A 15,603-nucleotide genomic window follows, 5' to 3' on the forward strand; every position below is an offset into this window, starting at 1 on the left:
GTTGAGGAGATGATGTGAAAACAGTAAAACTTCACAAATGTTCTAGGCACCATCTCCCCATGTGGGAGTGATAAACATAATTCCCACTGCACCTCCCTCATTTCGAAAGTGGATTATTTTGATATTTAATATTTTTTTAAGAATTATTTAGTTTGTCATTTATTAACTTTTTCCTTACTTATTTTATAAATTTTTTATTATTTCTTTTATTCTTGTTATTGGTTTATTTGCCTCTTACATATCAAAATGAAATTACATGGTTAAAGGCTAACAGGAAGATTTTATTAAATTTTATTAAATAGGTTTTTACCGTGTAATTAGCCTTTTCCCTCGGTAAATTGTTTTTATGTCTAAGGTGGTACTTTACAGCTTTGTAATTTGCACAAAACATTTCCCAGATTTTCCCCACTGGTTACTGTAGACTAACTCAGCCTGTATTTTAAACGAATTCAACCTGAAGTTTAGGTTCATTGGTGATGCCATGTTGGATAACTGTTTGCTTAGAACATGTAAAATTTCCACAAGTTCTACATCCAAAGAAAAGGCAGTTACATTACATGAAAGTTATATAGAGGTATGCCAGCATACTCTCCACTTTGCATATTGCCCATGCAAATAACTTCACCTTATTCCCGTCATTCTCTCAGATGTGCATAATAATTGTAGAGTGCCTCCGATATTAGACATATATCATTAGGAAATTAATTATGACCGGCATCCATTGATGTCCATGAACGGACACAATGTGATTGACTTCGTTTTTTCTTCCATTGTAGTGATGTAGTTCTGTCAACAATCTAGAAGCTGTAGTTTTGTTACCAATCTAGAAGCTGTAGTTTTGTTACCAATCTAGAGGCCGTAGTTTTGTTACCAATCTAGAAGCTGTAGTTTTGTTACCAATCTAGAAGCTGTAGTTTTGTACCCAATCTAAAGGCTGTAGTTTTGTTACCAATCTAGAGGTCGTAGTTTTGTTACCAATCTAGAGGCTGTAGTTTTATTACCAATCTAGAAGCTGTAGTTTTGTAACCAATCTAGAAGCTGTAGTTTTGTTACCAATCTAGAGGCTGTAGTTTTGTTACCAATCCAGAGACGGTAGTTTTGTTACCAATCTAGAGGCTGTAGTTTTGTTACCAATCTAGAGGCTGTAGTTCTGTCACCAATCTAGAGACTTTAGTTTTTTAATTACCAGTCTAGAGGCTGTAGTTTTTTAACCAGTCTAGAGGCTGTAATTCTTTCACCAATCTAGAGGCAGCAGTTTTGTTACCAATCTAGAGGCTGTAGTTCTGTTATCAATCTAGAGGCTGTAGTTCCGTTACCAATCTAGAGGCCCTAGTTTTGTTACCAATCTAGAAGCTGTAGTTTTGTCACCAATCTAGAGGCTGTAGTTTTGTTACCAACCTAGAGGCTGTGGTTCTGTCATCAATCGAGAGGCTGTAGTTTTGTTACCAATCTAGAGACTTTAGTTTTTAAATTACCAATCTAGAGGCTGTAGTTATGTTATCAGTCTAGAGGCTGTAGTTCTTTCACAAATCTAGAGGCAGCAGTTTTGTTACCAATCTATAGGCTGTAGTTCTGTTATCTAGAGGCTGTAGTTTTGTTATTAATCTAGCGGCTGTAGCTTCTTTATCAATCTAGAGGCTGTAATTCTGTCACCAATCTAGAGGCCGTGGTTTTGTTACAAAAAATATAAGCTGTAGTTTTGTAACCGATATAGAGGCTGTAGTTTTATTACCAATCTAGAGACTGTAGTTGTTTTCATTACCAATCTACAGGCTGTAGTTTTGCTACCAATCTAGAAGCTGTAGTTTTGTTACCAATCTAGAGGCTGTAGTTCTGTCATCAATCTAAAGGCTGTAGTTTCGTTACCAATCTAAAGGTAGTAGTTTTGTTACCAACCTAGAGACCGTAGCTTTGTTACCAATCTGGAGGCTGTAGTTTTGTTACCAATCTCGAGGCTGTAGTTTTGTTACCATTCTAGAGGCTGTAGTTTTGTTACCAATCTAGAGGTTGTAGTTTTGTTACCAATCTAGAGGCTGTTGTTTTGTTACTAGTCTAGAGTACGTAGTTTTGTTACCAATCTAGAGTCCGTAGTTTTGTTACCAATCTAGAGACTTTATATTTTGTCAGATTAAATCAAATTGTTTTTTATGCTTAGTAGTCATACATCACGAACACATTTGATTATGATTGGCATTCAGCAATCTCAAAGTAGGTAATCTTGATTTTGATTGGAGTATCCATTAATGTCAATGATGTGATCTTAAATCTAATTAACTTAGTTGCTTACTGCTGTAGAGGTTGTAATTCTAAAAGATTATGATCACCATTCATGCTGAGTTAATATCATCAAGATGTCAGACCAGTTAGTACATGAGCTATATTCACTCATGTTAATGAAATAGATGATTGGCTGTGCTTGTTAAAATTCTAGAGTCTTTATTTCTGATCAGATTTCAATCAAATTTGTATACAGCATCTTATTATCAAGATGTTAGATACACCTGATTATGAGGAACATCTCTGAATATCCGTGAGGTCATCTATCATAAGCAACATGTAAGAATATAAGTGAGGTGATCTATCATAAGCAACATGTATGACTATAAGTGAGGTGATCTATCATAAGCAACATGTATGTCTATAAGTGAGGTGATCTATTATAAGCAACATGTATGTCTATAAGTAAGGTGATCTATCATAAGCAACATGTATGACTATAAGGGAGGTGATCTATCATAAGCAACATGTATGTCTATAAGTGAGGTGATCTATTATAAGCAACATGTATGACTATAAATGTGGTGATCTATCATAAGCAACATGTAAGAATATAAGTGAGGTGATCTATTATAAGCAACATGTATGACTATAAATGTGGTGATCTATCATAAGCAACATGTATGACTATAAGTGAGGTGATCTATTATAAGCAACATGTATGACCATAATAAGTGAGGTGATCTATCATAAACAACATGTATGACTATAAGTGAGGTGATCTATCATAAGCAACATGTATGACTATAAGTGAGGTGATCTATCATAAGCAACATGTATGACTATAAGTGAGGTGATCTATCATAAGCAACATGTATGACTATAAGTGAGGTGATCTATCATAAGCAACATGTAAGAATATAAGTGAGGTGATCTATTATAAGCAACATGTATGACTATAAATGTGGTGATCTATCATAAGCAACATGTATGACTATAAGTGAGGTGATCTATTATAAGCAACATGTATGACCATAATAAGTGAGGTGATCTATCATAAGCAACATGTATGACTATAAGTGAGGTGATCTATCATAAGCAACATGTATGACTATAAGTGAGGTGATCCATCATAAGCAACATGTAAGAATATAAGTGAGGTGATCTATCATTAGCAACATCTATGTCTATAAGTGAGGTATCTATCATAATCAACATGTATGACCATAATAAGTGAGGTGATCTATCATAAGCAACATGTATGACTATAAGTGAGGTGATCTATCATAAGCAACATGTATGACTATAAGTGAGGTGATCTATCATAAGCAACATGTATGACTATAAGTGAGGTATCTATCATAATCAACATGTATGACTGTAAGTGAGGTGATCTATCATAAGCAACATGTATGACTATAAGTGAGGTGATCTATCATAAGCAACATGTATGACTATAAGTGAGGTGATCTATCATAAGCAACATGTAAGAATATAAGTGAGGTGATCTATCATTAGCAACATCTATGTCTATAAGTGAGGTATCTATCATAATCAACATGTATGACTGTAAGTGAGGTGATCTATCATAAGCAACATGTATGACTGTAAGTGAGGTGATCTATCATAAGCAACATGTATGACTATAAGTGAGGTGATCTATCATAAGCAACATGTATGACTATAAGTGAGGTGATCCATCATAAGCAACATGTATGACTATAAGTGAGGTATCTATCATAATCAACATGTATGACTGTAAGTGAGGTGATCTATCATAAGCAACATGTATGACTGTAAGTGAGGTGATCTATCATAAGCAACATGTATGACTATAAGTGAGGTGATCTATCATAAGCAACATGTATGACTATAAGTGAGGTGATCCATCATAAGCAACATGTATGACTATAAGTGAGGTGATCCATCATAAGCAACATGTATGACTGTAAGTGAGGTGATCTATCATAAGCAACATGTATGACTATAAGTGAGGTGATCTATCATAAGCAACATGTATGACTATAAGTGAGGTGATCTATCATAAGCAACATGTATGACTATAAGTGAGGTGATCCATCATAAGCAACATGTAAGAATATAAGTGAGGTGATCTATCATAAGCAACATGTATGACTATAAGTGAGGTGATCTAACATAAGCAACATGCATGACTATAAGCGAGTTGATCTATCATACACAACAAATTAATATCAGTTAGTTTATCTATCATAAGCAACATGTATGAATATAAGTGAGGTGATCTATCGTAAGCAACATGTATGACTATAAGTGAGGTGATCTAACATAAGCAACATGCATGACTATAAGCGAGTTGATCTATCATACACAACAAAATGAATATCAGTTAGTTTATCTATCATAAGCAACATCTGGAAATATTGGTGAAGTGATCTGATGTTTTAATGGCAGAACTTGTTGCAAGCACATAAGCAGAACTTCCAGGCTTAACTCTTTTCTTTTTAGCCATGCTTGCTTTTGAGAATAGTAGCACAAACAAGTATGGATTTTTTTCAGGCCCTTTCTGTGGATGCATCTGAAGAACGCTTTGAACTGATTTATGCAATAACCTGGAGTGCAGTTTGATAATTTTCTATGGGGCGTCCAATAAAAATAATTATAGATTGAACCAACCTTGGCATGTGGCCATATCTTAGCTCTGAGTAGGACATTTAAGTTTAGTGATTTATATCTATGATATTGTGCTCAAGGTCAAAGATTATAACATAGAATTGTGTACTCCTAGGTATTTTGTGAATATATTAAGTTTAAAATGCAGTAAAATATTTTTGTCAGCAAAATTGGTATTTTGGACTTATATTACACTATATTTATTTGTAAAATTTTATCAAACATTGTTATTTACAGCTTTAGTCAAGTAAAGTGACATCATGTAAAGTCTGTTGATTAGGGCCACACTTGACAAAGTTGGTGGAGATCGATAGTAATCATATCAATAATCAGACTCTCTGTCCATCCATCTGACTGTCTGTCCATTAATCAGACCTTCTGTCCATCCATCTGACTGTCTGTCCATCCATCAGACTTTCTGTTCATCCATCTGACTGTCTGTACATCAACAATTGGGTTTTCTATGTTAATCATGTACATCCATCTGACTGTTTGTCCATCAACAACTGGGTTTTATATAGCAATCATTATACATCTCATAGACTATCCATCAACATATATGGTTTCACAAGATACGTTTATTGTGAATCACTGAAATTTAGTCAAATTTGTTGATTTGCATTATACTGATGAGACCTTAAAGCATTTCAATACTCATCCGTTTTTGAAGTTAGGGCCCTGGATTGCCTTTTATTTAGTTAGTTATGATTCCTGATCGCCTAACTTTCAAACTTTGTTTCCGCAACTGAATTTTCATCAAGGATTGATTGAGTTTAACTACATTAGGAATGTAATGTTATGTTTTAAAAACATTTTCAGCATTCTTTGAGATTATATTCCTGACCTAGGCCTCATGATCACCCGTCATCCCAACTTTGGCGTCCAGAGCAGCCTAACTTTTCAAACATCTGTTAGATTTCCACCAAATTAGGCATATGGCCTTGTCTAATGAAACATGACATGATTTCAGTTTCCAGTGTTTCATAACATCGTTGCCATGTTATGTGTTTCATAATATCATATTGTTCCCGAGTGTCTGCCATGCACATTTTGCATTCTGTGGCATATTTTAATGCTGCTTTATTTTTATGAGACTTGTATGAATTTGATTTAAATCATTCCATTACATTATGTATAGAGGCTCCCCCCCCCCCAACTGTCTGAGTTCCTGACTTTAGTTTCTGCAGAATTATGTTCTCAAAGAATGTTCGCTTTCAACCGAATTTGGCTTGTGGGTGTATCTTGATGAGACTTTAAATCTATTATATTTTCCAGTGTTCTAAGCTAGCATTGAGTTGTGGCCCACAATTTTCCATCCTCATGCCATTTTGGTTTCTTTAGATACATTAACGTCTTTTTGGATTTAAATTAAATTTGTATTAATAACATCTTAAACGAGTTTGACGTCTAGTATTCCATGACATATTAAGACAGAAGTTTGATTATGGTATCTCAGTTAAGGACCTTTATGATATTGTGCCATGAGAGTAAATCGTTCACATTTTTTAATGTGATTGATATCAACAATTTTGACCCTATATTTGAAAGATTTTGTATTTTCAACCTTTATTTTATTTTGTATGCATTAAAAAAATTAACCTCTTTACCGGGTGTTGTTTCTTGTAGGTCTTCATTGTTATCTTTACATGGAAAAGTTCTCTTACCAAAGGTATCTGTGCAATTCTTAATTGTCTGTAGCTTTTAACTTTTCTTTTAAAATCCCATTATATAGCCATCATTGTACTGATGTGCTGTAATCACTAATATACATACATATCCGTGACATCATGTACTAGTGGCATGCCTCCCATCATTATTTTACCAAGGATTTCAACCAGATATGGTGTACAGCTTTGTATTGTTGAAACCTTGAAACCAAATATGGCATAATATTTATATTTATAAGGCCAAATATTGTATACAACTTTGTATTGATGAGACCTAGCAACGAAATATTGCATATAACTTTGCATTAATGAGGTCATGAAACCAAATATTGCATACAACTTTGTATTAATGACTCCATGAAATCAAATATTTTATACAGCTTTGTATTGACGAGACCTAGCAAACGAATATTGCATACAACTTTGTATTAATGAGGCCATGAAACCAAATATTGTATACAGTGTTGTTTTGATGAGGCCATGAAACCAAATATTGCATACAACTTTGTATTAATGAGACCTAGAAACTAAATATTGTATACAGCTTTATATTGCTGAGGACTATAAACCAAATATGGCATACAGTTTTGCGTTGTTGAGGCCTTGAAACCAAATATTGCATACATCTTTGTATTGATGAGACCTAGAAACCAAATATTGCATACAACTTTGTATTGATGAGACCTAGAAACCAAATATTGCATACAACTTTGTAGTAATGAGACCTAGAAGCCACATATTCTATAAAGCTTTGTATTGATGAGGCCTTGAAAGTGTTTCAATGCTACAAATGGATGATGCCATGGAATTATCCAATTTTCTGCAGATTGGGTCTCTCATGGTTTTTAAGTAAGTATCCTATCAGGATTGTCAAAGAGAAATCTTAAAATAAAGATCTATCTTTTTTATTTAATTTGCTTGAGAAAACCTTGAACGATGGAACATGTTCATTTTAAATTTCTAGAAAGAAGTCTGTAATTTTATCCCCTGCTATGACCAGTGTTCATATGTCCCTCAACTATAGGAATATTATCTGCCACATGCCATGTTCATACGTCATCAGCAATAGTAATATTATCTGTACACTTCTATCCAAAGCTTTAACTTTGTGTAGACAACAAATATACATGACCAGAGGGAGTACAAATAGTATTTCTGTTCTCCATAATTGACTGGCTACTTACAATTAAGACTCATTTGTCCTCCATGAATAATAATGAGTTTTTGTGTTATTTTGCTTGCATTCATCACTTGTAGTATTTGTACAATGGATGTCTTCCAGTTCCTTTGTGAAGGTTAAACTACTCAAGACAATTATTGACTTTTTATGACTCATCAACATGCTTTGGAATTAATCAAGAACATTTGGTTCCTATAAATATTAACAGTTTCCTCCGATAAACTGTGTATCATGCTCCTATCTTTGCTAATTCTTTTGACTTCATTACATCCTGACATTATAAAACTTGGAGCTATTGCTTTCCAAAGATGAAATTAGTCATGGCTTGAAGAGAAAAAAATGACCCACCCCCATTGCATGATCAAGAGTTCTGTGACCTCACTTATTTAGAAACTCAAGTTGCATATCATAATATTTGAAACATTCATGCAGACTATCAGACAGGGGAAACTCCTGGTACACAAACCCATGAGAACAGGGTAAGGGAACAGAAATGTAAATTGTAGGAATGTGAATATGAAGTCAAGGCAAATAATTTTTAAAACTAGTTGACATTGGCTGTAAGTAAACAAATATTTTCTTGAGCAGTGTTTAAGTTTTAAAAATTCAAATTATGACTTAGAAGAGTTATGGCTCCTGATTGAATGCTCTCCTAAATATAAAATAAATAATGCACCGTCTATCCTTACTTTGATTTACCATACTTTGTCCTCTATCTGAAGCTTTACATTAAGGGGTTATGTATGGGCAATAACAGCTTTACATTTAAGGGTTATGTATGGGTGATAACAACTTTACATTTAGGGGTTATGTATGGGCAATAACAGCTTTACATTTAAGGGTTATGTATGGGTGATAACAACTTTACATTTAAGGGTTATGTATGGGTGATAACAACTTTACATTTAGGGGTTATGTATGGGTCATAATTTAACATTCAGGGGTTATGTATGGGCAATAACAACTTTACATTTAGGGGTTATGTATGGGCAATAACAACTTTACATTTAGGGGTTATGTATGGGCAATAACAACTTTACAGTTAGGGGTTATGTATGGGTCAAAACAATTTTACATTTAGGGGTTATGTATGGGCATTAACATTACATTGAGGGGTTATGTATGGGCAATAACAACTTTACATTAAGGGGTTATGTATGGGCAATAACAACTTTACATTTAGGGGTTATGTATGGGCAATAACAACTTTACATTTATGGGTTATGTATGGGCAATAACAACTTTACATTAAGGGGCTATGTATGGGAATAACAACTTTGCATTAAAGGGTTATGTATGGGCAACAACAACTTTACATTAAGGGGTTATGTATGGGTGACAACAACTTTGAATTTCAGGGGTTATGTACGGGCGATAAAAACTTTAAATTTCATTTGTTTATAATACTGGAATATGCAGAAAATAAAATAAAATTTGAAAATATATATGATAAAATTTGGAATATAAAGTTATGACCTCAAGATTTCAGATATGTTTTATAATAATCAAGAAATATTTATAACCTTGAGGTGATCTTGCATCTGTTTCATTGAGCTTGTTCTTGTTACCTTTTTATTTCATGCTCTTAGTATGGTTTTGCTCAAATCTGGAATATACACTTACATTATCAAGATCACAGACAAGTTGGATAATGAGTGTGATACCTATAGATTAATGTGATCTTGCACCTGGATGACCTTATTACCACATTTTATGCCACATTTTGTATTTTATTCAGATCAAACTTGCAATATGTATTTTTCAGGACTAATTTGGGATTCCCAGAAACAGACAAATCATTCCAGTGTTTAACATTTGGTTTATTGTGAATTCATTAGGTGGTGCAGAATGTAATGTAAATCACGTGGAAATTTTACTCTGAAAATACAAATAAAATATTTAATACAAACACACATCATAATTGCATCCTCAGCACATTATGTATCTTTCGCATCCAAATAAATCCATTTACCAGCATGTTTAGTAAAAATAACTTAATACCTATCATACTCATTCAATATCCAGAAAGAGTGATAAGGAAAACAAACAGATAATATGCAAGGGTATAGATGTAAATAACAGGTGTATAAGCAATCAGCATGGTAGAGCAAAGGACGGAGAGACAGATGGACAGACAGTACACACACACACACACACACACACACACACACATATATATATATATATATATATATATATATATATATATATATATATATATGTATATATCGCAGACAAAATTGCAAAATAATTACATTGGTATACAAGAAGACTTGTAACCAACAGACATGAATATTTAAAGAACGATTATAGTAAAACAAAGCTACTTCCCGGCAAATAAAATACATAGGTTTTAAGAACATAAATCAATTCAATGAAATTGGATTGCATGTGTATTTGCATGCTGATTCAATTGGTAAACTGTTCCACACCTACTTTGTAGTGAGCAATGTCACCACAAATAACAAATAAAATGATTAAATATCAAAATGATCAAACTTTATTGTCTTTCCATGTAAGAATAGCAACAGCAAGATTTCAAGATAGCCACATAATGGATGTCTTTCTTGGCATGACGTAAAATGCAAATGTACCATTAAGATCTTCAGTGAAAACCCCATTCTGGAGAAGTAGCAATAAGTGTCTTATGATGGCCACTATGGATATCTACATTGGATGCATGAATTCATATCAAATGGATGTTAATTTCTGAGCTAACAAGTAGATCAAACCCATGAGGATGAAAGGGAGAATACTCATATAAAACAGATCAGGCACATGGATGTTTCTCTTGTAGACAGTGATGTAGGATACAGTCAAAATATTCCATTTGTTTTGCCCAAGTGGCAAAATCAAGTGTTTTATTTTTTTCTGTCATCAGACTAGTGCTTTTCCTACAGAATATTGATATTTATTATTAAAATTCCAATACTTTATGGATGCATGTGGGTCAATGGCCTATCAATAAATTGCAAAGATTTTCCCATGTAAGTTGTTGTTGTTATGGGGTTTAACGCCATTTTTCAGCACAAGATAGGCTATACATGGCGGCCGATATTAATGGTGGAGGAAGAACCAGGGAAAACCCAGGAAAGAACCACCGACCCACGAGAAGCTACCGGCAAGCTTTCTCACATATCCACATTGGCCGAGCCCGAGACTCGAACCCACGCAGACAGAGGTGAGATGGCAGTGATCCGTGACGGAGAGCGCTTTAGACCACTCGGCCACTCGGGGCCCCTTCCCATGTAAGAAAAACTCATTGAGACAGTTGTTATAAATATAAAATTCTGGGGTAATTATGTGATAGTATTACAAAAATTTAATATCTCAATATCTAAATTATTATCTATTACTGGAAGTTAACGCAAATAACAAAGTTTTCCAGTATCTTGGATTTTACTAACCTAAGTACAATAATTTTAATAGCAAATCAATTCCAGGAATGAATGGACCCTTCTTTTCATCGAATGTTCATAGTGGTTTTGCATTAAAAAGCACTTGGTCATCACAATAATATTATGAAAAAGCTTTGGTAATGGGAAATACTATTAATGATGTAGAACATTTACATCTTAATGATATTATGAAAGAGCTATGGAACATTTGTGATGGAAGACAATATTAATTATGTAGAACATTTACATCTTAGTGATATTAGGAAAGAGTTATGGTACATTTGTGATGGAAGACAATATTGATGAAATAAACCATTTACACCATAATGGTATATTGAAAGAGCTATGGTACATTTGTGATGGAATAATAAAGTGCTATTTCTAATGAAGGTTGTTTGTTTTTCTGTACAGCTAACGTTTATTTCCAAGATAATCAACAATCAAAAGGCTATTAATAACATTACTCAAAGAGGTCTCAACAATCATCATATGTGTTATGCAACACAGTGTGTACTACGTCACTACTGTTTACATCAACACTCATCATATGTCTTATGCAACAGTGTGTACTACGTCACTTCTGTTTACATCAACACTCATCATATGTGTTATGCACTGCAGTGTGTACTACGTCACTACTGTTTACATCAACACTCATCATATGTGTTATGCAACACAGTGTGTACTACGTCACTACTGTTTACATCAACACTTATCATATGTGTTATGCACCACAGTGTGTACTACGTCACTACTGTTTACATCAACACTCATCATATGTGTTATGGAACACACTGTGTACTGCGTCACTATTGTTTACATCAACACTCATCATATGTGTTATGCAACACAGTGTGTAGTACGTCACTACTGTTTACATCAACACTCATATGTGTTATGCAACAGTGTGTACTACATCACTACTGTTTACATCAACACTCATATGTGTTATGCAACACATTGTGTACTACGTCACTGCTGTTTACAACAACACTCATATGTGTTATGCAACACAGTGTGTACTACGTCACTACCGTTTGATGTGAATTAAGATATATTAGAGTGTTATTGATTTCCTTGCATCAAAAACAAGGGACATTTAATTTGGAAAAAAACAGCTGTCAATTTTGAAACAGTATTTTTTTTAAATAGTTCTTTTAGTAAAATATAGATGAAGCAATTTTCAATGGTCTCTGGGGTCAATGACAGCTGCATACATGAAGAGTTGTCACCTCATGCTAAGTAAACAAATATATTGCTTTAGAGTGAGATATAAAAAGTTCCCTAGGGATCAGGATGGGCTCTGGGCTGAATGTCATTTCATAAATGTATTATTTCATGTAAGCTGGGGTTATGAGGTGGGATCTCAATATTTTTGATGTTTGGACTCTGGAGCTTCAGGATAAGGAGCGAGTGGTATCAATCAATATTACACTCCAATACAGTAATCAATGATATTTTTCTTAACTTTGTCATTTCAATAAGAAATATATTATTCAAACAAGAGGTCATCTTAATCTGAAATAATGCTCAGTAAATGGAATAAATCTGCCCAAGTAATTGCTTAGTTATCTCTTAGTGTCTGCCCAAGCAATTGCTTAGTTATCTCTTAGTGTCGGGGCCCCGAGTGGCCGAGTGGTCTAAAGCGTTCGCCGTTACGGATCAATGCCATCTCACCTCTGTCTGCGCCGGTTCGAGTCTCAGATTCAGCCAATGTAGATATGTGAGAAAGCATGCCAGTAGCTTCTCGTGGGTCGGTGGTTCTTTCCGGGGTTTTCCCGGGTTCTTCCTCCACCATTAATACTGGCCGCCATATATGGCCTATCGTGTGCTGAAAAATGGCGTTAAACCCCACAACAACAACAACAACAACAATCTCTTAGTGTCCCTCCCAAGTAATTGCTTAGTTATCTCTTAGTGTCTGCCCAAGCAATTGCTTAGTTATGAAAGATTAAGCACATTCTTATTTGTTTACATCTTTAACATTGAGTAAGCTTTTGTTTTTTACATGTTATTTGGTGACATGGATAAAAGGGCTTAGCAATCAAATGCTATTGTTAGAATCATATGCTAGTCACCAGAAAGAGTAGGGTTGAACATTCCATGTAATATTGCACAAGTTTGTCAAAGACAACAATAATGTACTTGAATAGCTTAAATGTGCATTGACAAGTCATATTATGTAGCAAAAGTTGTGAAGCAAGGTATATATCGGGAATGCCCCCAATTTGCTACAAATAGTAAACATGTTCTCTTCTAGAACCTTCTAAGTTTGTAGACAAGGCTAGACCTTGAACTCAATATGAATAAACTACTTATTCACACCTTACAAACATGAGAATAATCAGCTAGGTAAAACCTCTGCCATCAATTAAGGACAAAAGTCAAACACACAATATAAATTAAAGTACATAACACATGAGAATAAAAATACCTATGTAAGGATTTAACTGAGAAGTATCACACATGTTTCATAAGTTGTTCTTTTTTTCAAGAAACATCTTGCTTCATATGGATAGCCACCTTGTATCTGCATCAGACAGGTTAATCTCTAAACCAACATGGAAGATGGATGAACTCTGTCCAATTTCCATTGCAGTCAGACTACTTGTCACTCAAACAGGTTCTTGTCAGAATAGGCATTCCACTGCCATCAACCTACTTGTCACTCAGACAGTTCAGGTCAGATTAGGCATTCCATTGCCGTCAGCCTACTTGTCACTCAGACATGTTCTGGTCAGATTAGGCATTCCATTGCCGTCAGCCTACTTGTCACTCAGACAGGTTCTGGTCAGATTAAGCATTCCATTGCCATCAGCCTACTTTTTACTCAGACAGGTTTTTGTCAGATTAGGCAGCAGGGAAGAAGCTAGAATATATGATAGGAATAATAATTGTAGATTTGTCCATATAATTATGGCAGTCTATTGGTAAAACTTACAACAAGATATTACATCTAAAAATAATGACATTTTTCTCTTTAAAGCAAATAAATTTTTTTTATAGCAAATACTTATTAGCACTATGATACTCCGACTCTGTCTTACAAGATCTGGTACTTTATGATAATAACATTTCTTATCTCAACATCTATTTATAATAAGAATGAAGACTGTGAATACCTTTGAAGAGAAGCTAATAGCAAGAGAGGAAATATTTCATGACAAAAATGATAACTCATTTATATCTTTTATAATTTTATTCCTTTGTATTTGAAAGATTTTCTAATTGCCAGCAAAGTGTTTTGTCTCTCAACATCCAAACTGAAAGTTCTAGTTTATCATTCTGTCATGCACAAAATAATACAACAACTTGGGTGAAAAATGTGTTTCTTTTGTATGCAAATCGTTATGACCTCTCAGAGAAACGGACTTGTTGTTTTATTCACAAAAGAAAAGAAAGGCATACAGCTTTATGTTTGGGAGACTTTATATTGCTTACCAGTATCTCCTTTTCCTTTTCCTTGACTATCCTGAAATACAGCAAAAAGAAAGTAAGAAAACCAAATATACATACATATCTCATTTGTGAAATGTATCCCTCATGAAATGTTACTGACTTAGCATGCAATACTTATTTCATGCTAGGGGTGAAATGATGTGCCTCTACAATGTATCATTGCTATTCATGACACACAGCTTTAGATAAGATACATTACTTATATATATATATGAACCGGATGGCCTTTCCATCCTAAGATTATCTGACGTGGTAGGTGGTGCCATTTTATGCAATTTACATGTTGTATTTCCAGCACACTGATCAAAGCAGACCTATACTATGCATCTATTTATATTACATTATTATCCGTGTCTACCTGAAAATTGACAGTGATTTTAATTCAGTGTCATTTGATCGGACGCAGGGCTCACTTTAGCCACAAAACAGAGGCTTTTGATAAATTAAATATCTTTACTTCTCAATTTAATTTTTTTATTTATTTTGCTTATCTTAAATATGCTAGGGATATATAGTTTTGTAACGAATGATACAGCATGGCTATATTGTTGAGAAATTAAATGAAACTTACATTATACCTCTAAATTGTTTTTATTTTAATATGGCTTGATATTCTGCCTTTTCTACATTTGTTGAAAGGATGATTGACTGGAATGCTGTCTAATTTTATCCATCAAGCATGTACATTGGACTTATATTAGCACAATATTTTTGGCTCAAAATCACACACTATTATCTCCAAGAACACACCCCATGGCTGGCATGATATTTAGGATGGCTGCCATGATATATGGGATGGCTTCCATGATACCCAAAATGGACAAAAAATGTTCATTAGGGACAAAACAGACATCACAAAACGCCTATTGGTGAAAATTCCTTGCTGCTCTGACCATATGTAGAGAAGGTGTAGCGATAATGACATTCTCAAGATGGCTCACAACGGCAGCTATAATTGTGGTCAGAATTATACCAATTTTTTAGGACCTTCTCTTGGCATTCAAAGTCTTCTGATGAAAACCCCAAATCG

General features: G+C 34.2%; 1 protein-coding gene across 2 annotated transcripts in view; it reads right to left on the reverse strand.

Annotated features, from left to right (window-relative positions):
* Window positions 1-9,515: 9,515 nt before the first annotated feature.
* Window positions 9,516-15,603, reverse strand: part of LOC149790763 (uncharacterized) — a 305,048-nt gene continuing 298,960 nt past the window's right edge. Inside the window, exons 13-15 of one of the 2 annotated variants that reach the window (XR_016423898.1) lie at window positions 14,556-14,586; window positions 13,773-13,983; window positions 9,516-13,718 (exon numbers count right to left, since the gene is read on the reverse strand). The gene's annotated coding sequence lies outside the window, so the exon portion shown is untranslated. Of the gene's footprint in view, window positions 13,984-14,555; window positions 14,587-15,603 lie in introns of both variants that reach the window. The other variant, XM_089972831.1, reaches the window with a different exon arrangement.

This window comes from Sinohyriopsis cumingii, chromosome 10 (genome assembly GCF_028554795.1).
Source record: "Sinohyriopsis cumingii isolate HCF-2022 chromosome 10, ASM2855479v2, whole genome shotgun sequence".
Taxonomy (NCBI): Eukaryota; Metazoa; Mollusca; class Bivalvia; order Unionida; family Unionidae; genus Sinohyriopsis; species Sinohyriopsis cumingii.